The sequence below is a fragment of the Leptopilina boulardi genome, unplaced genomic scaffold (genome assembly GCF_019393585.1).
Source record: "Leptopilina boulardi isolate dan_hultmark-lab unplaced genomic scaffold, ZJU_Lbou_2.1 LbouV2_55, whole genome shotgun sequence".
Classification (NCBI taxonomy): domain Eukaryota; kingdom Metazoa; phylum Arthropoda; class Insecta; order Hymenoptera; family Figitidae; genus Leptopilina; species Leptopilina boulardi.
In genome coordinates, this window is record NW_026138000.1 from 2,316,223 (window position 1) to 2,338,863 (window position 22,641).

Sequence of the window (22,641 nt, forward strand, 5' to 3'; positions counted from 1 at the left end):
AACAAATCATATACTAATAAAAAAAATGAAAGATAAGAAATTATTAATTTTTTTTCTTTAAATCAAAAATGTTGAAATTAAAGAAATTTAATTTTTCGTAAATAATTATTATTATTATAAATAATGAAATAAAAAATAATATAACAAATAATAATAATAATAATAATAAAAATAAATAATAATAACAATAATAATACTAATAATAATAATACCGTAATTAACTCGTGATTAAAATTTAAAAACTAAAAAAAAATTTTAAATTCAAAAAATAAAAAAATTATTTTTGGATTTTTGAAAAAATAATAGGTCTTGTTTTCTACTAATTAAATGTCAACGATTACAAAATTACAATTAAAACCAACAGAGAAATTAAAAATATTTAAAAAAAAAAAAACTTAAATTCAAAAATCAAAAAAATTTCAAAAAAATTATTTTTGGATTTTTGAAAAAATTATACGAGCTTCATGGTACTTGTTTTCTACTAATTAACGTTCGAGGATTTGAATTCTGACATCAAAAACATTAGAGGAACTAAAGCGTTAATAGAATTGCAAAAAAAGTAACTATTTTGGCAAAAAAAAAAAAAAAAAAAAAACTAACTACTTTTTATAACAAACTTTTTTTTTTACTGCAACTCTCTAATTTCATACTAATAGTAAAAGAAAATAAGTAGAAATGAGAAAAAAAGTAAAAAAAAAAAATTTTTAATTCAAAACTCAAAAAAAAAAAAATTCCAAGAAAATAATTTTTGGATTTTTTTTTTTTAAATAATACCAAGCGTAATGGTATTCGTTTTCTACTAATTTTAGATCAACAATTACAAAATTTGACATCAAAAGAGGAACTAAAAAATAAACAAATTTTTAAAATCAAAAATTTTAAAAAAAATTTCAAAAAAAAACATTTTTAGATTTTTGAAAAAATAATATAAGCGTCATGGTATTCGTTTCCTACTAACTAAAGGTGAACAATTCGAAATTAAACATCAAAAACATTTGTGGAACTAAAACGTTACTAGAATTGAAAAAAAAAAACTATTTTGCCAAAAAACAGTTACTAAAAACAACATTTTATCTTTTTCTATCGTATTTTTCTAATTTTATGCTAATTGTAAAAAAAATAAATAGTAAAATAAAAAGTAAAAAAAATTTTGAATTCAAAAATCAAAAAAAAAAAAAAAATCAAAAAATAATTTTTGGATTTTTGAAAAAATAATACCAAGCGTCATGGTACTCGTTTTCTACAAATTGCAGGTCAAGGATTACAAATTTAACATCAAAAACAACAAAGGAACTAAAAGTAAAAAAAATTTTAATTTAAAAATCAAAAAAATTATTTTTTTAACAAATTAATGATTATTATTAATAATAGTAAAAAATAAATAATAATAATAATAATAATAATAATAATAATAATAATAATACTGATAATAATACTATTAATAAATATTATTATAATTATTAATATAATTATTAATAAAAAATATTATTATTATCATTATTTTATATTATTTTTATAATTAGTTTTAATAATTATAATTTAGTATAAGTGTCAATAAATTATCAATTTTTTTTTTTTTTTTTTGCAAAATGAGATTCAAATTAAGCGAAAAAAATTCTCACGCCCAAATCAAATTGGGCTGATTAAGGAAATAAATTATTTGCGCCTATTACATAATGAGTCATTAATTAAATCAACATTTTTTTTCCCTGTTCATTAATTAGTTGTCGAATATTAAGAATTTCTGCAAAATGAATTTCTCAGTAAATTTTTTTTTTTTTTTTTTTTTTTTTTTTTATATTTCTTTAAAGATTTGCTCGTGCGAAAATGTGGCGCGCGCGAGATTTTATAACAACTTTGTCAATAATGAAACCATATAGGCATTTAGAATCGCATTAAAGATTCAAAAAAAAAAAAAAAAAAAAAATTACCGTTTTTTTTTTTTTCATGGCCACAGTGGGTGATCTTTTCTCGCGTTGAGAGATGCAAAATACAATCCATTCATATATTCTTCGATTATATATATATACTAGATTTAGCCATTCATGAAGTTCACCAAAAATATTCCCACTAGAATTTAAATTGTTCTAATTGGAAATTTACTTCGTTAAATATAAACAGGTTTTACTAGTTTTAGACAACTTCTTTTCTTTTTTTTTCTTATTTTTTTTTTTTTTTTTAATCAAGAAGTCAAGAACGGAAATTGTGTCAAAAAAGTTAAATGGATTTTTTTTCATATTTATATATATATATATATAAAACTTTCTATTTTTTTTCTCTTTTTTTTCTTATCATGGAGGAAAATAGATAAACAAAATTTTTATATTTTTTGTCAACAATTGTGTGTAATTAATGGAATTAAAGTGTTTACATAATATCAAAAATTTATTACTCTTTTAAAGACCTTGGCGTATTCAAGGTTATTTTAAAAAAAAAATACTTTGTTTTGAGAAATTTGTACTTTTTGTTTGAAAAAATTTTTTTTTCTAGTTACAAATAATGAATAATGAAAATTTTACACAATTCTGATGTGAAATTTGAAATTCTTGACCTGAAATTAGTAGAAATCGAGTACCATGACACTAGTGTTTTCATTTTCAAAAATCCAAATTGACTTTTTTGAAAATTTTTTCAATTTTTGAAAATTGGAACAACCTTTAATATTATTATTGAATGTTTTTGATAGTATTTTCCTAAAAATTATTTAATACTTATTCTAAAAATTTGTTTTAATTTTAAAAATTGTTTTAATTTTAAAAATTCAAAAAATACAAAAATTTTTTTAAAAAATAAATTTTTTATTTTTACAAATGGAAACACCAGTGTCATGATACCCGATTTCGACTAATTTTAGGTCAACGATTACAAATATAATATCAAAAACTTAAAACTTATTGGCGATTAAATTTTCATGCTTTAGTGATAAAAAACTCATCGTAGTTACAAATAATGAAAATATTATACGATTTTAATGTTATATTTGAAATCCTTGACCTGAAATTAGTAGAAATCGAGTACCATGACACTATAGTGTTTCCATTTTCAAAATTCCAAAATTAAATTTTTTTGAAATTGTTTTTGTATTTTTGAATTTTTGAAAATTAGAACAAATTTTTAATTATATTATTGAATGTTTTTGATAATATTTCCTTGAAAATTATTCAATTATTTATAAAAATTGTTTTAAATTTTCAAAAATAAAAAAATTTTTTCAAAATAGTCATTTTTGTATTTTTGAAAATCGAAACCCCAATGTCATGGTACTCGATTTCTACTAATTTCAGGTCAAGGATTTCAAATTTGCCACCAGAATCGTCTATTATATTAAATTTTGTTCTTTATTTAAAAAATTTAAAAATAAAAAAAAATAAATAAATTTTGTATTTTTGAAAATCGAAACACCCCGTATCATTGTACTCAATTTCTACTAATTTTAGTATAAGGATTTCAAATCTTCAAGGATAAATATCAATAATTGACATCAATTAAAATTATCCACAATTATTTCAACCAAAAAAAAAATATCACTGTCTCATTATTTCTATACGAGAAAAATAAGTTAATAAAGAAGAATTTACAATAAATACATCTCCATTCGACTGGAACGATTTGTGAAAGAAGAAAAGAAGAGGAGTAAATAAAAAAAAAAAAAAAAAAAAAAAATCTTTCGCAAAGTGATGTCCATATAGTGGAAGTAGGTGGCCTGAAGCAGAAGCGCACAAAATGCGTATTAAAAGGGCTCGAGGAACTTGACGTGCTTGACAGGGATTGTAGGCGGCCTGTCAAGGTCATCTTTGCAACATCAGCTCTCATTCTCAAATGCCAAGCCGCCACACGATAAAATCGTAATTCGCGTGCGCTAAGAAAAACGATGATTTATAACACGAAATGCCCCAAAAATTAATTGACAATTTATTTAAAAATATTTTTATAAAATAATAACAATAAAAATAATAATTAATATAATTATTATTATTATTATTATTATTGTTATTACTATTTTTATTATATATATATATATATACAAAATGTTATTAATTACTGTATAAAATTATTGAAAATAATCAATAATTATATTTAAAATTGGTCTAATTTTCAAAAATTCAAAAATACAAAAAAATTTCCAAAAAAAAACTAATTTTTTTTTGAAAATGTAAACCCTGGCGTCATGGTACTCGATTTCTACTAATTTCAGGTCAAGGATTTCAAATATAACATTAAAAACTATAAAAAAAAATTTTTTAAATCAAAAACCAAAAAAAAATTTTAGTCATTTTTAAAATAATATGAGCGTCATTGTACTCGATTTCTACTAATTTCAGATCAAGGATTTCGAATATAACATTAAAATTGTCCAACATTTCTATTCAAGGCAAAAATCTAATAAATTAATTAAGAGCAACTTACCCTGCGTTGCAGTGCTGACAGATCAACAGCTCCTTCTGTAACAAAAAAAAAAAGAACAAAATTAAGTGGCTTTTAATAAACACTTATATGATAAAAATTTTTTTTTTCTAAATCGAATATTGATAAAACGTGAAGCACACCTGTTTATATATATATATATATATATATATATATATATATATATATATAAAGCAGTGACGTTGATTTATAATAATGTGAGCGATAAACAAGTGGGGAATTAATTAATGATATAATATGGAGGTCAATTAACGCCTTAAGATGAACCGTTATTAATGAGAAGTCTCACACATACACCGGAAGTGCCGAAGAGACATCAGAGAGAGACAGAGAGAGAGAGAGAGAGAGAGAGAGAGAGAGAGAGAGAGAGAGAGAGAGAGAGAGAGAGAGAGAGAGAGAGAGAGAGTAACTGAATATAATTGCACACACGATATACATCATCACCCTCGAAAGTGGCGATAAAAGTAAACGAGTTTGTTCTTGGCGAGCGACTGTGTCACGGTAGCCGGGGACTTTTTTCTCTCTCTTTTACTTCACGAGAGTCTCTCTAATAAAGATATGTTTGTTCCTTTATGTCGGAAAGCCACACACTGCTCTGCTTTGTAATCCCAGTTAAATCTGTCCAAAGCGACACTTTTTGTATACGTCAGGTGTATCCAACTTGCCTTAATTGACTATATATACATATATATTCACAAAAAATCAAAATTCCTCAATTATTCAATTAAAAATATTTAAAATAATTATTATTTTAAGCCATTGAAGGTTACTGACACTTAAATTATTTAATTTTTATGCCAAAATAACCAATTTTCGGGTTAAATTAAATTTTTTTTTATTTTTCACCTTAGATTTGAATTCAGAGGGTAGAAGTTAGTAGAAAACGAGTACCATGACGGTAGGGTTCTATTTTTCAAAAAAAAAAAAAAAAACTCAAAATTTTTTTTAATTTTCAAAATTATTTTTTATTTTCTTATTTTCAATTTTCAAATTAAAAAATTTAGTGTTTTTAAATAGTAACATACCGTAATCGAATCGTTTTGACAAAAATTTTGAAAATTAAAAAAAATTTTTTTTTGAATTTTTTTGAACAATTAAATCCTAGCTTCATGGTACTCGTTTTCTACTAACACAATGTCAAGGAATCGAAATCTGCCATCAAAAAACGATTATTCTAAGCTTTAAATAAAGTTCAGCATTAAAAACAACTACTAGATAAATCCAACAGTTAATATTTTCGACTCTTAACATATCGCAATTAACAATTGATAATTTTAACTCAAAATTTTTGAAAATTTAAAAAATTTTTTTTTTTTTTTTGAAAAATAGAATCCTACCTTCATGGTACTCGTTTTCTACTAACTTCCACTCACTTATTTCAAATCTAATATGAAAAATAAAAAAAAATCAAATTTTACAATAAATCGACAATAATTTACAGCTTAATTATAATATAATTGTTCTAGGAACTATTATTTATCTACTACTAGGAAAAAATGAACTATATATGATATATATATATATATATATATAAAATGATAACACATAAACTGTGAAAAATGTATGCAGAAATAAGCAAATGAGAAGACTTCCCATTCCATATATAATATGCATCATTTAAATGTTTATAGAGCGTGATCGCATCGAGACGCGATTCGATTGGTTTCTTTTGATATATCATATATATATATATATACGTGTGTAATTATTGAAAGCGTAGTATGTTTACGTTAACGAAATTCCTGACGAATGAAATAGCAAGGGTTCAAAGGGGGAGGCAGGGAGGGGGGTCTGACGTTTTATGGAAACGCTTCTCGCCTACGCCAATCACGTGTGGCGCTTTTGATATATCAACTTTTCGTATATATATATATGCGTGTGTATTTAAAATTCCCACAATAAATATATTCTCGTGCATTTTTTTCAGAATTTCATTCACAAGTCTTACAACTCTGATTTTTATTTTCTGCTTCAAAAAGTATTGTACGAAATAATTATTATTATCGTTACTATTATTATTATTATTATTATTATTATTATTATTATTATTATTATTATTATTATTATTATTATTATTATTATCGTTACTAATATTATTATTATTATTATTATTATTATTATTATTATTATTATTATTATTATTATTATTATTGTTATTATTGTTATTATTATTCTTATTATTATTATTGTTATTATTATTGTTTTTATTATTTTTTTTATTATTATTTATTTATTATGTTCATTTCAAAGTTCAAATATATTTTTTTAAACCAAATTTTATAAATTTCTTGGAAAAAAGGTAAATTTCTATTTTCTTTTTCCTTTTTTTTTTTCAAACAAAAAAAAAAAAAGTACAAAAATTGTACTTTATGTGAGTACATAAGAGAAATTAAAATTTTAAGTATAGGAAAAAATTTCTAACAAGGCTGTAAGGTGAAATGAGTATTTTTTTTTTTTTTTTTGAAAAAAAAAAAAATGATACGCCAATATATAATTAAGAGAGAGGAGACACTTATCGAGAGGGTAATGTCGCATATATTCCGTTACGTGTAAACTCTTCTAATATTGTCGCTGGTACTCAAGGGTGACGATAATTGCAAAAGTCTCATTATTGGCTCTTGTTAAAATTTTTCTTTTTTTTTTTTTTTGTCTTCCTGTTCTCTCATTAGAAAAGTAATTTTAATTTTTTTATTGTATTTCGTATTTTATATACAAAATTATCATGTTTTATACTTGATTCTGTTATATATTTATTGTAAACATAAATTAATAATAATAATAATAATAATAATCATAAAAAATACATTTTTTTTATTAAAAAACATTCGTACTTATAAATGGTGATAATATTCCACAATTCCGAAGATGAATTTGGAATCATTGACCTCTAATTAGTAGAAAAGGAGTACAATGAAGGTAGTGTTTAAATTTTCGAAAATTTCGAAATTTTTTCAAGAAATTTTTTTTTTTAATTTCGATTTAGTGTAAAAAAAAGGGATTTGCTTGCATTAAAAAGTGGTTTATACATTTTTTTCTTGGTATCAGTGACAAGAGTAAGAAAATTTTATTAACGAGGTGATATTTCAAAAAATTTGGAAAATTTTGAAAATTCAAAAATTTTTTTAAACTTTTTGAAAAAGTAACACTACGGCTTCATTGTACTCATTTTCTACTAATATTAGGTCAATGATTCTATATTTTATGACAAAAAACATCTAAAACAATTTCTACTATGAAAATTTCAAAAATTTCAAAAATTAGTTCTACTTTTTTGAAAAAGAAACACCATAGCTTCATTGTACACCTTTTCTAGTAATATTAGGTCAAGGTTTCGAAATCTAATGTTAAAAAAGTTCCAAAATAACCTCTATTTTGAAAATTCAAAATAAATTATTTCAGGTTTTGAAAAAGAAACACTATGGCTTTACTGTAATCGTTTTCTACTAATATTAGGTCAATGTTATTAAATATTATGTCAAAAAAGAAGTAAAAATAACCTCAATTTGGAAAATTTGAAATAAATTTTTTGCAGTTTCTCAAAAAGAATAACTATAGCTTTATTATACTCGTTTTCTACTAATATTAGATCAATTTTTCTAAATATTATATTAAATAACATCTAAAATAACCTCTATTTTGAAAATTTTGAAAATTCAAAATAAATTATTTCAGTTTTTGAAAAAGAAACACTATGCCTTCACTGTAATCGTTTTCTACTAATATTAGGTCCATGTTACTAAATATTATGTCAAAAAAGAAGTAAAATAACCTCAATTTGGAAAATTTTAAAAAATTTTGAAATAAATTTTTTGAAAAAGAAATACTATAGCTTCGTTGTACTCGTTTTCTACTAATATTAGGACAATGTTACTAAATATTATGTCAAAAAAGAAGTAAAATAACCTCAATTTGAAAAATTTGAAATAATTTTTTCAAAGTTTTTGAAAAAGTAACACTTCGACTTCATTGTACTCGTTTTCTACTAATATTAGGTCAATGATTTCATATTTTATGACAAAAAACATCTAAAATAATCTCTACTACGAAAATTTCGAAAATAATTTCTACTTTTTGAAAAAGGAAACACAATAGCTTCATTGTACACCTTTTCTAGTAATATTAGGTCAAGGTTTCGAAATCTAATGTTAAAAAAGTTCCAAAATAACTTCTATTTTGAAAATTTGAAATTTTTTTTGAAAAAGAAAATTTCATTACTAATTTCGACTTAATCTCTCTATTGTGACAATTTAATTTAATAGAAAAACATTTTATTTTAAACATTATTACAATGAGTAATTTAAAAATAATTGAATTTCCGTTTTATTTAAATTGTATATTTATTTACTCGTGGATAATAATAGGTAATACTATATATATATATATATATATATAATACGCGCACACATCACATAAAATTCGTGAACGTAATAAAGTTTAATGAAGCAATTTTATTGAGTTGTTTCAGAAAGGTGAAGTGCAGATCAAATTACAATTAATCGATTCACGTGAAATATTACTCAAATAACATACACAAAGAGAGAAAATCGTGCGCCCGTCTAAACAAACCTAATCGTCAGCACGCGAGGGTTGAGGGCACGCTGCTGAAAATTGTTTGCAAGTTTGAAATACTTGCACACCTACCTATTTCTATAATCGGTCGTGCTCCAACGAACTCTAAACTACCGGAAATTATTAGTTTATCTTATATATATATATATATATATATATATATATATATATATATATACAGTAATATTTTTTTTCGACAATAGGACCCAACAATTTTGGAATCCGGAACGGAAGACACAAAACCAATTTGCTTCTATATATATCCAATTATCGATAATTGCTTTTATTTTTTTTTTTTTTTTACAAAAATACTCAAACGATGGATTCATTAAAGATTAAATCGTTGTGGTGAATTATTTTTTGTATGTGTGTTTGTGTTTATTATATAATTTTTAGAAATAGAGTTTATTTTACATGTTTTTTGACAGAAAATATTAAATTACTGACCTAATATTAGTAGAAAACGAGTACAATGACGCTAGAGTTTTACTTTTTCAAAATTTAATTTTAAAATTTCGAAATTTTAAACATAGATGTTATTTTAGATGTTTTTTAATATCAGATTTAGAATCTTTGATCTAATATTAGTAGGAAACAAGTACAATGAAGGTTACTTTTTCAAAATTTTTGAAAATTTAATTTTTGAATTACAAAATTTTAAACATAGATGTCATTTAAGATGTTTTTTAATGTCGGATTTGGAATATTTGAGGTCAAATTAGTTGGAAACGAGTATAATGATGCTATAGTGTTACTTTTTCAAAATTTTTGAAAATTTAATTTTTAAATTTCAAAATTTTAAACATAGATGTTATTTAAAACGTTTTTTAATGTCGGATTTGGAATATTTGAGGTCAAATTAGTAGGAAACGAGTACAATGACGCTAGAGTTTTACTTTTTCAAAATTTAATTTTAAAATTTCAAAATTTTGAACATAGATGTTATTTTAGATGTTTTTTTAATATCAAATTTAGAATCTTTGACCTAATATTAGTAGGAAACGAGTACAATGAAGCTATAGTGTTACTCTTACAAAAATTTTTGAAAATTTAATTTATAAATTTCAAAATTTTAAACATAGATGTTATTTAAGATGTTTTTTAATGTCGGATTTGGAATATTTGAGGTCAAATTAGTAGGAAACGAGTACAATGATGCTAGAGTGTTTTTTTTTTGAAGTTTTAAAAACTCAAAAAATACCAATTTTGGAAATAGAAATTCAAAATAAATTTTTAAACTTTTTATAAAGTAAACATCAGCTTCATTATACTTATTTCCTACTATAATTAGATCAATGATTTCGTATTTTATGTCAAAAAACAACTAAAATAATCTCAATTTTGAAAATTCGAAAAATAATTTGAAAATTTTTGGAAAAAGAAACACTATATCTTTATTATACTCATTTTCTACTAATTTGAGGTCAAGGATTTCAAATTTGAGGTCGAAAATGTTTACAAAAATCACCATTTATTATAACTTTGATTTTTTTCATTTATTTTAAAACCTAACATAAATATAATGATTATTTGCTTATTTTTCTATTATTTTTTTATGTTTATATGTATCTCAAAAATTTTCATCACTTTTTTGCTTCCTTCTAGAGGTAGTATTTTTTAAAAATATTACTTATTTTTTTTTCGTTTTGTAAATTTTTTCTCAATTCTATATGAAAGTTTAGTTATCGAATTGAAAGTATAATCTTGTCCACGCGGTATGGCTTTATTCATGTCTCTCTCTCTCTCTCTCTCTCTCCCTCTTTCTTCCGTTCTAATGATTAAACATTAAAGTCGCCAGCATAGAATATAAGGGGCGGTACCATGTGTATGCAGCGTTCCGCCTTGAATGTGTTTAGTAGTGGGAATAAAACTGAGATACGATGTTTGAGACTTACGTTTACATTTATCATTTTATCAATTTTTGCGATCATTACAAGTGATTTAAATCATTTTTTTAATAAAAATTTTCCTTTTTTCTTCGTTTAAAAAATAATTTTAAATAAAATTTTGAAAATTAAAAAAAAAACATTACAACTTCATTGTACTCGTTTTCCATTAATTTGGAGTCAAAAATTTTATATTTTACATCAAAATACTTATAAAATAATACCGATTTTGAAAATTTGAAATTAATTTTTTGCAGTTTTTAAAAAAGAAATACTATAGCTTCATTGTACTCGTTTTCTACTAATATTAAGTCAATATTTCTAAATATTATGTCAAAAAGAAAGTAAAATAACCTCTATTTTAAAAATTTTGAAAATACCGAAATAAATTTTTTGAAAAAAAAATACTATAGCTTCATTGTACTCGTTTTCTACTAATATTAGGACGATGTTACTAAATATTATGTCAAAAAAAAGAAGTAAAATAACTTCAATTTGGAAAATTTTAAAAAATTTTGAAAATTTTGAAATAAATTTTTTGAAAAAGAAATACTATAGCTTCATTGTACTCGTTTTCTACTAATATTAGGACAATTTTTCTAAATATTATATCAAAAAACATTTAAAATAACCTCTATTTTGAAAATTTTGAAAATTCAAAATAAATTATTTCAGTTTTTGAAAAAGAAACACTATAGCTTCATTGTACTCGTTTCCTACTAATATTAGGACGATGTTACTAAATATTATGTCAAAAAGAAGTAAAATAACCTCAATTTGGAAAATTTTAAATAATTTAAAAAATTTTGAAATAAATTTTTTGAAAAATAAATACTATAGCTTCATTGTACTCGTTTTCTACTAATATTAGGTCAATGTTACTAAATATTATGTCAAAAAAGAAGTAAAATAACCTCAATTTGGAAAATTTGAAATAATTTTTTTTCAGTTTTTGAAAAAGAAATACAATAGCTTCATTGTACTCGTTTTCTACTAATATTAGGACAATTTTTCTAAATATTATATCAAAAAACATCTAAAATAACCTCTATTTTGAAAATTTTGAAAATTCAAAATAAATTATTTCAGTTTTTTGAAAAAGAAACACTATAGCTTCATTGTACTCATTTCCTACTAATATGTTACTAAATATTATTTTTAAAAAAGAAGTAAAATAACCTCAATTTGGAAAATTTTAAATAATTTAAAAAATTTTGAAAATTTTGAAATAAATTTTTTGAAAAAGAAATACTATAGCTTCATTGTACTCGTTTTCTACTAATATTAGGACGATGTTACTAAATATTATGTCAAAAAAGAAGTAAAATAACCTCAATTTGGAAAATTTGAAATAATTTTTTGTCAGTTTTTGAAAAAGAAATACAATAGCTTCATTGTACTCGTTTTCTACTAATATTAGGACAATTTTTCTAAATATTATATCAAAAAACATCTAAAATAACCTCTTATTTGAAAATTTTGAAAATTCAAAATAAATTATTTCAGTTTTTTGAAAAAGAAACACTATGGCTTTACTGTACTCGTTTTCTACTAATAGTAGGTGAATGTTAATAAATATTATGTCAAAATAGAAGTAAAATAACCTCAATTTGGAAAATTTGAAATAATTTTTTCAAAGTTTTTGAAAAAGTAACACTACGGCTTCATTGTACTCGTTTTCTACTAATATCAAGTCAGTGTTTCCAAATCCTATGTCAAAAAACATTTAAAATAACTTCTATTTTTAAAAATCTGAAGAAATAACGTTTTTCATTTAAAATTTCCCTTTTTCTTGAATTAAAAAAAAGAAAAAAAAAAAAAAAACCCTCGAAACTAGTGTGAAAATATGCATGATTTGCAACAACAGTGTAGCAATATGATATATAGTATAAAATAAATGATTTACGATGAAAATTACAGTGTATATATATATAGATAATTTATTATAACCATGGACCGAAATGTAGCAATCGAGAATGTTTTCGAAAAAATTACATACATAATAAGTATTTTTAAACTTTATGTGATTTAAAGGGACACAAAAAAAGGGGGGTTTTTTTTTTTCTTTTCTTTTTTCTACCATGACAGTTAGAGTGCTAGGTATATCCTCTCTATAGTCCAAAGAGATGCATTTTATATATATATATATATATATATATATATATACGCCTCTCAAATGTTTCACTTTTACAACGCTCATTACAAGACACACAGTTTGCCCATTTGCCAGTCGCGCGGATTAAACGGAATGACCAAGCGGATTTTTCTAATATTTTTTTTTTTTTATTTTTATTTTTTTTTTTTTATATAAATGAAGACGAGTTAAGAAAATCAAGATGACTTCTTATGAGAAGAATTTGTGATCTTTACTTGACTCGCGGTGCTGATATTCTTTCTTCGACTTCTCTCTCCCGTGAGAGATTAACTTTAAGTATCAAACATATCTGCCATATATAAGCGTGTAAGGTAGTTTTGCTGCCTCGCGTAAAGTGGAATTAACATTCACATGCTTATAGATTATTTACATATATAGACATTTATATATTTTTTTTTCATTTTTTTTTTTTTTTTTTTTTTTTTTATTCTGAAATATACTATAATGTTCATTAAACTTTATATTACAAGCGTTTAGAAAATACAACACGAGTTATGTACATGGAAATTTTGTACTTAACGAGAGAGAGAGAGAAAAACGATTTATTTGATTTTTATTATAAAACACTAAATAAGAAAACAAAAAATATAAACGAATATGCAAAATTTTACAAAAAAAAAAAAAAAACTGAATAAAGTTACTATAAATCAACTTGTGCAAATTATTTTTATAAAACGAGTATTTTTTAGTTAGAATTCCTTTTTTGTAGTGAAGTGAATTCTACTTTATTTTATTCAGTGTAAAGTAAATTGGATTTTTACTGTTGAATTTGGATTCAGTGACCTTGAATTAGTAGAAAACGAGTACCATGAAGCTAGTATACTTTTTTTTCAAAAAATTTTCGATTTTTTCTCGAATTTTGAGTTTTTTTAAAAATTTTTTACGATTTTATTTTTTTTTTTTTACCCTTAATTAGTAGAAAACGAGTAGGATACAACTGGTGTTTTTTGTTTTCAAAATAAAAATTAAATTTAAAAACTCAAAATTCGAAAAAAAAATTTCGAAAATTTTTGAAAAAAAAAAACACACAAGCTTTATGGTACTCGTTTTCTACTAACTCAAGGTCACTGAAATCGAATTCAACATTAAAAATTGGATTAAATTAAAAAAAATCAAAATTCAAAAAAAAATTTTCGATTTTTGAAAAAAAAGATAACGAACTTTATGGTACTCGTTTTCTACTAACTGAAGGTCACTGAAATCGAATCCAAAGTTAAAAATCCGGATCAAATTTTTTAAAAAAACTCAAAATTCGAAAAAAAATTTTCCAAAATTTTTGAAAAAAAAGAATACAAGCTTTATGGTACTCGTTTTCTACTAACTCAAGATCACTGAAATCGAATTCAACATTAAAAATTAGATTAAATTAAAAACAAATTAAAATTCAAAAAAAAATTTTCGATTTTTGAAAAAAAAGATAACGAACTTTATGGTACTCGTTTTCTACTAACTGAAGGTCACTGAAATCGAATCCAACGTTAAAAATCCGGATCAAATTTAAAAAAAAAAACTCAAAATTCGAAAAAAAATTTTCAAAAATTTTTGAAAAAAAGAACACAAGCTTTATGGTACTCGTTTTCTACTAATTTGAGGTCATTAAATTCGAATCCAATATTAAAAATTGAATTTACTGTACACTGAACAAGATAAAATAAAATTCTCTTTTTTTTTACTCCTAAACATTTTTTTCTCTGCTTAAAACTTAATTTTACCATATTTTTTCAGTGTATATATATATGAGAAAAAAAATCTCTAACATGAATTTGCACTTTCACACACACACACATATATATTTAAATATTATAAACAAATTCATGGTTTAAGAGGAAAAAAAATTGCCGAGTTACGTGATATTTTTTTTTTTTTTTTTTTTTTTTTTCATTTCAAGAATTGTATTGACAGAGAGTGGGCGAGTAGTTTTCCCTCACACTTGAAACGGGGACTAATGAAGGTTGAAATATAAATTTACCACACGTTTGGATCCGCGCGCTGCTCACTGATCGTTTTGGAGCGATCTTATACCAGCTAAAGTATATTTGATACGATCATGTCCTGTCAAGTTCGAGTGTTCGCTTCAGAGGAGAACTCAACGAGATTGGTTTTATTTTTCATGAAGCGGATTTCGATTCTTTTGCACATCTCGTTTCACTTGTTAATGCTTTATTGATCCTTATTTATTTATTTTGCAAATGGCAAATATATATATATATATATATATATATATATATATATATATAGTGCAAAACTGCATCGCGTGCACTTCATTATCCCGGTTTATACAAGTCTGGTTTCTTTCACGACACTGCGATTTATCCCATTTCTCAAAATGTCCCTTCTCACATACATTAATTTTTTTTTTTTTTTTTTTTTTTGCACCGATCCGGATTTTATATATTCGTATAACTCCACGATCATAAATTATATCGGCCTGTATATAAATATATGTATTTATTGTAAAATATTAATTGTATAGAGAAAATGTGTGAAATTTTCATTTTTTTTTTTAAATTATTATTTTTTGCAGAATTTTTATTTAAAAGGATTTTCTATATTAGAGAATTTTTTATATAACCGAAAATCCACTTCAAAGAGAACAATTACAATCAATTATATCCATTGGAGGTGAAAAAATACAAAATTATGAAAAAAAAGTTTATTTATTACGGAATGACCCCAAAAAAAAATCCAAAAAACGGTTATAACATTAAAAGAAATTAACGGATTCTTATGAAACTTGGTAATTATGTTCTTTGGAATAAATTGTACTTATTAAAGGCAAAAAAAAAAATTTAGAAAAAAAAGTGCAAAATTATTATGGAATGACCCAAAAAAAAATCCAAAAAACTGTTATAACTTCGAAAGAAATGAATTAATTTTTATGAAACTTGGTAATTATGTTCTTAGGGATAATTAACATTATTTTATTGCAGAAAAATGCAAATTTAGCAAAATAAAAAAATATTCAGTACGGAATTACCCCAAAAAAACCAAAAAAACTGTTATAACTTCGAAAGAAATGAATTAATTTTTCTGAAACTTGGTAATTATGTTCTTAGGGATAATTAACATTATTTTATTGCAGAAAAATGCAAATTTAGCAAAATAAAAAAATATTCATTTCGGAATGACCCCAAAAAAAAATCCAAAAAACGATTATAACTTTGAAAGAAATTAACGGATTCTTATGAAACTTGGTAATTATGTTCTTTGGAATGAATTGTATCTATTAATGGCGAAAAAATACAAATTTAGAAAAAAAAAGTACAAAATTATTATGGAATGACCCAAAAAAAAAACCAAAAACCTGTTATAACTTTAAAAGAAATTAACTGATCCTTATAAAACTTTGTAATCTTGTTCTTAGGGATAATTAACATTATTTTATTGCAGAAAAATGCAACTTTAGAAAAATAAAAAAATATTCACTACGGAATGACCCCAAAAAACGGTTATAACTTTGAAAGAAATTAACGGATTCTTATGAAACTTGGTAATTATGTTCTTTGGAATGAATTGTATCTATTAAAGGCGAAAAAATACAAATTTAAAAAAAAAAATACAAAATTATTATGGAATGACTCAAAAAAAAATCCAAAAACCTGTTATAATTTCGAAAGAAATTAACTGGTCTTTAAAAAATTTTGTAAATATGTTCTTAGTGATAAATGACACTCTTTTATGGCAGAAAAAACGGAATGAAAAAACGTGTATTTGTTACGGAATGACCCCAAAAAAAAATTTAAAACCGGTTCTAATTTCCAAAAAAATTAGCGAATTGCTATAAAATTTGGTAATTATGTTCTCTACAATAAATAACAGTCTTTAAATGCGAAAAAAATAAAAAATTTTACAAAAAAAGCGCATAATTAATACGGAATGACCCAAAAAAAAAAATTCAAAAAACGATTATAATTTTTAATGAAATTAACAGATTTTTCTAAAACTTCGTATTTATGTTTTTTTGCAATGAATGACATCGTTTAAACAAAAATAATTACCATGTTTTATTAGAATCAGTTTTTTTTTTTTTGAAGTTTTTAATCGTTTTTTTGATTTTTGTTTTTTTTTGGGTCATTCTGTAACAATTAAAAGTTTCTGTTTCTAAATTTGAATTTTTCACATCTAAAGTATGTTATTCATTGCTGAAAACATTAATACCAAGTTTCATAACGTTCCATTTATTTTTTTCAAAGTTATAACCGTTTTTTGGATTTTTTTTGGGGTCATTCCGTAATAAATATACCATTTTTTCTTTTAATTTGTATTTGTTTGCAATAGAAAAATATTATTCAATGTAAAAAACACAATTACAAAGTCACCTAAAGATCAGTTAATTTTTTTCAAAGATATAAACTATTTTTTTGGATTTTTTTTTTTTTTGGGACATTCCACAATAATTATGTACTTTTTTCCTAAATTTGTATTTTTTTTTATTTTTGAAAAATGTCATTTATTCCAAAAAACATAATTACAAAGTTTTTTAAGTATCCGTTAATTTTTTTCAAAGTTTTAATCGTTTTTTGGATTTTTTTGGGGTCATTCCGTAATGAATAACACCGATTTTGAAAATTTGAAATAAATTTTTTGCCGTTTTTGAAAAAGAAATACTGTAGCTTCATTGTACTCGTTTTCTATTAATATTAAGTCAATATTTCTAAATATTATGTTAAAAAGGAAGTAAAATAACCTCTATTTTAAAAATTTTGAAAATACCGAAATAAATTTTTTGAAAAATAAATACTACAGCTTCACTGTAGTCGTTTTCTACTAATATTAGGACAATTTTTCCAAATATTATGTCAAAAAACATCTAAAATAACCTCTATTTTGAAAATTTTGAAAATTCAAAATAAATTATTTTAGTTTTTGAAAAATAAACACTATGTCTTCACTGTAATCGTTTTCTACTAATATTAGGTCAATATTTCTAAATATTATGTCAAAAAAGAAGTAAAATAACTTCAATTTGGAAAATTTGGAAAAAAATTTTTTTGGTACATAATTACAAAGTATCCTAAGGATCAGTTAATTTTTTTCGAAGATATAAACTGTTGTTTGGATTTTTTTTTGGGGTCATTCCATAATAAATCTACTTTTTTTTCATAATTTTGTATTTTTTCACCTGTAATAAATGTTACTGATTGTAATGTTATCTGTGAAGTGAATTTTTGGTTATATAAAAATTCTCTAATATAATAAATCAGTTTATAATGAAAATTCTATAAATAATAATTTGAAAAAATAATTATTCGGCTCAATAAAAATTAGAATAAAATTCTATTAAATGAAAATTCTAACGATTAATTTTTAGAACTTATTCATGCGTCTCTAAAATCTTTCACACACTAAGTGAAAATAATAATTATCAAGGAAATAGTTTTGTCAAAAAAAAAAAAAAAAAAAAAAAATTTCCACTCAATTTATCAAATTAACGTTTGTGTTAAGAGGAATTTTAATGCTTTTGCGGTTTATCACCTTTTGCGACCTTTAAAGTAGTAAAGACACATCGGGATGGTAAATTTTATGTTGGTATTCCTGCCACCGTTATTACTTTTGGCCCCTCATGAACGTAAAAAAAATTTTTTTTTTTTTCCAGTATTCGATTATATTTGTTCACACCACGATAACCACAAAAATTCAAAAATTCTTTTACTGAAAGTTTTTTAAGTTCCCACATTGACAATAATGGAGTTTCTAATTTTTTTAATTAATTTTTAAAAGTAGTAAAATCCAGTCAATAAATATTTCTATTATTTTTTTTCTCACCATTTTTAATGAGATGTGTTAATATTTTTTATATATATATATATGCATATGTGGAGCCAAAAGTTGTTGAAATAATAAAGGTTATAGTCGGATCATATTTCAAATTAAAACTGAGAAGAAATATGAAACCCGAAATTCTAATAAAGTCAAAAAAGGGACAAAGCGTGCGGCGGAGAATTTTGATTTTATTACATTTTTTAAAACGTGTTTCGTATTATAAAATAATAAGCAATATAAGAGTCAATTAAAAACGTTGAATAAATATATGTCATGTGGTATATATTATAATAAAAATTTTTTTTATAAAATTTTTAATTTTTTTTTTATTCTTTTTTTTTTTTAATTTTTCTTATCTTAGGAAATAATTTTTTCTTTAAATTTTGAAAAGTTTAGGTCAAAATTAAGTAAAAAAGAAAAAGAAAAAAATGAAAATTATCAAAATTTTCGAAATTAAAATTTTTTTGAAAAATTATTTTTGAAAATTAAAATAAATAAAAATACGTTGCTCATGGTACTCGTTTTCTACTAACTCAGGGTCGCTGAATCCAAATCTATCATCAACTATTGGTTTTCAAAATTCCAAATTTTTTTTTTATCGTTACCTTTTTTGAGAAAAGAACATTTTTTTTTTTTTTTATAAATCTGTTAATTTTTTGAAAATTTTGAATAAAACTAAGTAAAAAAAAAAAAAAAAAAATTAAAAAATGCAAAATTTTCGAAATAAAAATTTTTTTGAAAATTTATTTTGAAAATCAAAAAAAAAAAAAAAAAAAAAAAATACGTTACTCATGGTACTCGTTTTCTACTAATATAAGGTCACTGAATCCGAATCTAACATCAATATAATCGAACGACAAAGTCAATTGGAAATTTTTGAAATATCGAGAGGAAAAATTCATAAAAAAAAAAAAAAAATAAATAAAAAAATTTTTACAAAAAATGTAACATAAAAAGTATAAGTGAAAGCATAAAAAATTTCGTGAATTTCCAGAAAATTTCATAATGGGTCAAGGATAGTGTGAAGCAAAGAAGAGGGTGAATATAAACTGGAGTAATTTACCTGTCGGATTATCATTGCAAGAATAGTGTCTCAATTATCGCGATGTCAGATAGTGAGTGACGGTGAAACATAGTAAAGACAGACAGACAGACACACACGCACACACTTGCATTATATTAACTGACCACAAGTTTGTACCGGGTGGTCCAAGCTTGGCTCCTACGCTCTATCTTTATGGTCGAACAACCTAAGCAATGTTATATATATATATATATATATATATATACAAAATATATAATATAAAATGATAATTTAATTATTATTATATTACGTATTATATAATTAATTACATAATAATATAATATAATATAATATAATATAATATAATATAATATAATATAATATAATATAATATATTATAATATAATATAATATAATATAATATAATATAATATAATATGATATAATAGTGATAATGATAATAATAATAATAATAATAATAATAATAATAATAATAATAACACGTAAAAAAACCTTTCCTTGGAACAGCGATAAGTTTCACTGAAACAGCGAATGTTTTAGTTATTCTAGAGAAATATATCGCTATTCTAGATAAAAATTTTATTTCCGATTTAATTTTTAAAATTATTATTATAATATTATTAGTATAATTATTTAATAATAATATAATAATAATAATTATTATTATATTATCATATAATGTTTTATATATATATATATATATATATATAAATACCTGCCACACACATTTCTATATACTTGATGCACATAAAATGAAGAAAATTGTGAGCACGTGCATATCACACAATGATTTATAACACTTTAAGTGGAACTCTCAAACTATATATATATTTGATATATTTGATATATTTATATACCAATATATCGTAGACAAAATATTCTCAAAATATCTCCTATAATATACTTTATAAAAATGGAAATTTCAAAAGAATCCGCATTCTAATTGAATTTTTTAATATATTAAATTATTATTATTATTATTGTATTTTTTTTTTTTTTGCTTTTAAATCAGTCAAGAAAAACTAATAATGAAAATTGACGGTTCGAGGATATATTGTTGTGTTTTGTAAATTGTGTGGGTTAATGTATATATCACACTCTTGAGTGAATTCGTAATTTATTGGTTAATCAATTGCTCCATTAAAATATATGAATTGACGCGTCGGAATGGGAGGGGTAAAAAAAAAAGGAGAAATGAATTGTAGGTGTCAAACTATAAAAAAAAAAAATACAAAAAAAAAAATTTAACGAACAAAAAAGTAGAAAAAAATAAAAATTAGAAAAAATTAGAAAAAGTACAAAAAAAAATACAAATTAGAAAAAAATAAGAAAAAGTACCAAAAAAAAATTAGAAAAAGTACGAAAAAAAAAAATACAAAAACTACAAAATACAAAAACATAAAAATACAAAAAAGTAAACAATAGAAACAAACAAACAAAAAATACAAACAAACAAAGAAATACAAAAAATACAAAAAGTACAACATACAAAACAAAAAAAATTTAAAATAGAAACAAACAAAAAAAAATACAAACAAAAATTACAAAATATAAACAAACAAACAAATAAAAAAAAATAGAAACAAACAAAAAAAAAATACAAAAAGTACAAAAAGTACAAAAAAACAAACAAAGAAATACAAAAAAGTACAAAATACAAAACAAAAAGTACAAAAAACAAACAAAAAATACAAAAAACAAACAAAAAAAATACAAAAAAGTACAAAATACAAAAAATGCAAAAAGTACAAAATACAAAACAAAAAGTACAAAAAAAAAAAAAAAAATTCAAAAACAAACAAAAAACTACAAACAAACAAAGAAATACAAAAAATACAAAAAGTACAACATACAAAACAAAAAAATACAAAATAGAAACAAACAAAAATTACAAAAAACAAACAAACAAAAAAATAAAAAAAATAGAAACAAACAAAAAAAAATACAAAAAGTACAAAAAAACAAACAAAGAAATACAAAAAGTACAAAATACAAAACAAAAAGTACAAAAAACAAACAAAAAAATACAAAAAAGTACAAAATACAAAAAATACAAAAAAGTACAAAATACAAAAAATACAAAAAGTACAAAAAAACAAACAAACAAACAAAGAAATACAAAAATTACATAAAGTAAAAAAAACAAAACAAAAAAATATAAAAAGTACAAAATAGAAAACAAAAAAATACAAAAAGTACAAAAAAACAAACAAAGAAATACAAAACAAAAAAAACAAAAAGTACAAAAAACAAACAAAAAAATACAAAAAAGTACAAAATACAAAAAAAATACAAAATGTACAAAAAGACAAACAAAAAAAAGAAATACAAAAAATACATAAAGTACAAAATACAAAACAAAAAAATACAAAAAGTACAAAATAGAAACATACAAAAAAAAATTACAAAATACAATCAAACAAAAAAATACAAAAAATACAAAATAGAAGCAAACAAAAAAGATACAAAAAGTACAAAAAACAAACAAAAAAATACTAACAAAGAAATACAAAAATGAAAAAGTACAAAATACAAAACAAAAAAATACAAAAAGTACAAAACAAAAATATACAAAAAGTACAAAATACAAAACAAAGAAATACAAAAAGTACAAAGTACAAAACAAAAAAATACAAAAATTGCAAAATACAAAACAAAAAAATACAAAAAGTACAAAAAAACAAAGAATAAAATACAAACAAATATTGAAATACAAAAAATACAAAAAGTACAAAATACAAAACAAAAAAATACAAAAAGTACAAAACAAAAATATACAAAAAGTACAAAATACAAAA

At 22.4% G+C, this 22,641-nt stretch overlaps 1 protein-coding gene across 3 annotated transcripts in view; it reads right to left on the reverse strand.

Moving 5' to 3' along the window:
• LOC127290183 (uncharacterized) overlaps window positions 1-22,641 on the reverse strand; it is a 124,293-nt gene that overhangs the window by 35,319 nt on the left and 66,333 nt on the right. For all 3 annotated transcript variants that reach the window (XM_051318616.1, XM_051318614.1, XM_051318615.1), the window contains one exon: window positions 4,408-4,442. The gene's annotated coding sequence lies outside the window, so the exon portion shown is untranslated. The remainder of the gene's footprint in view (window positions 1-4,407; window positions 4,443-22,641) is intronic.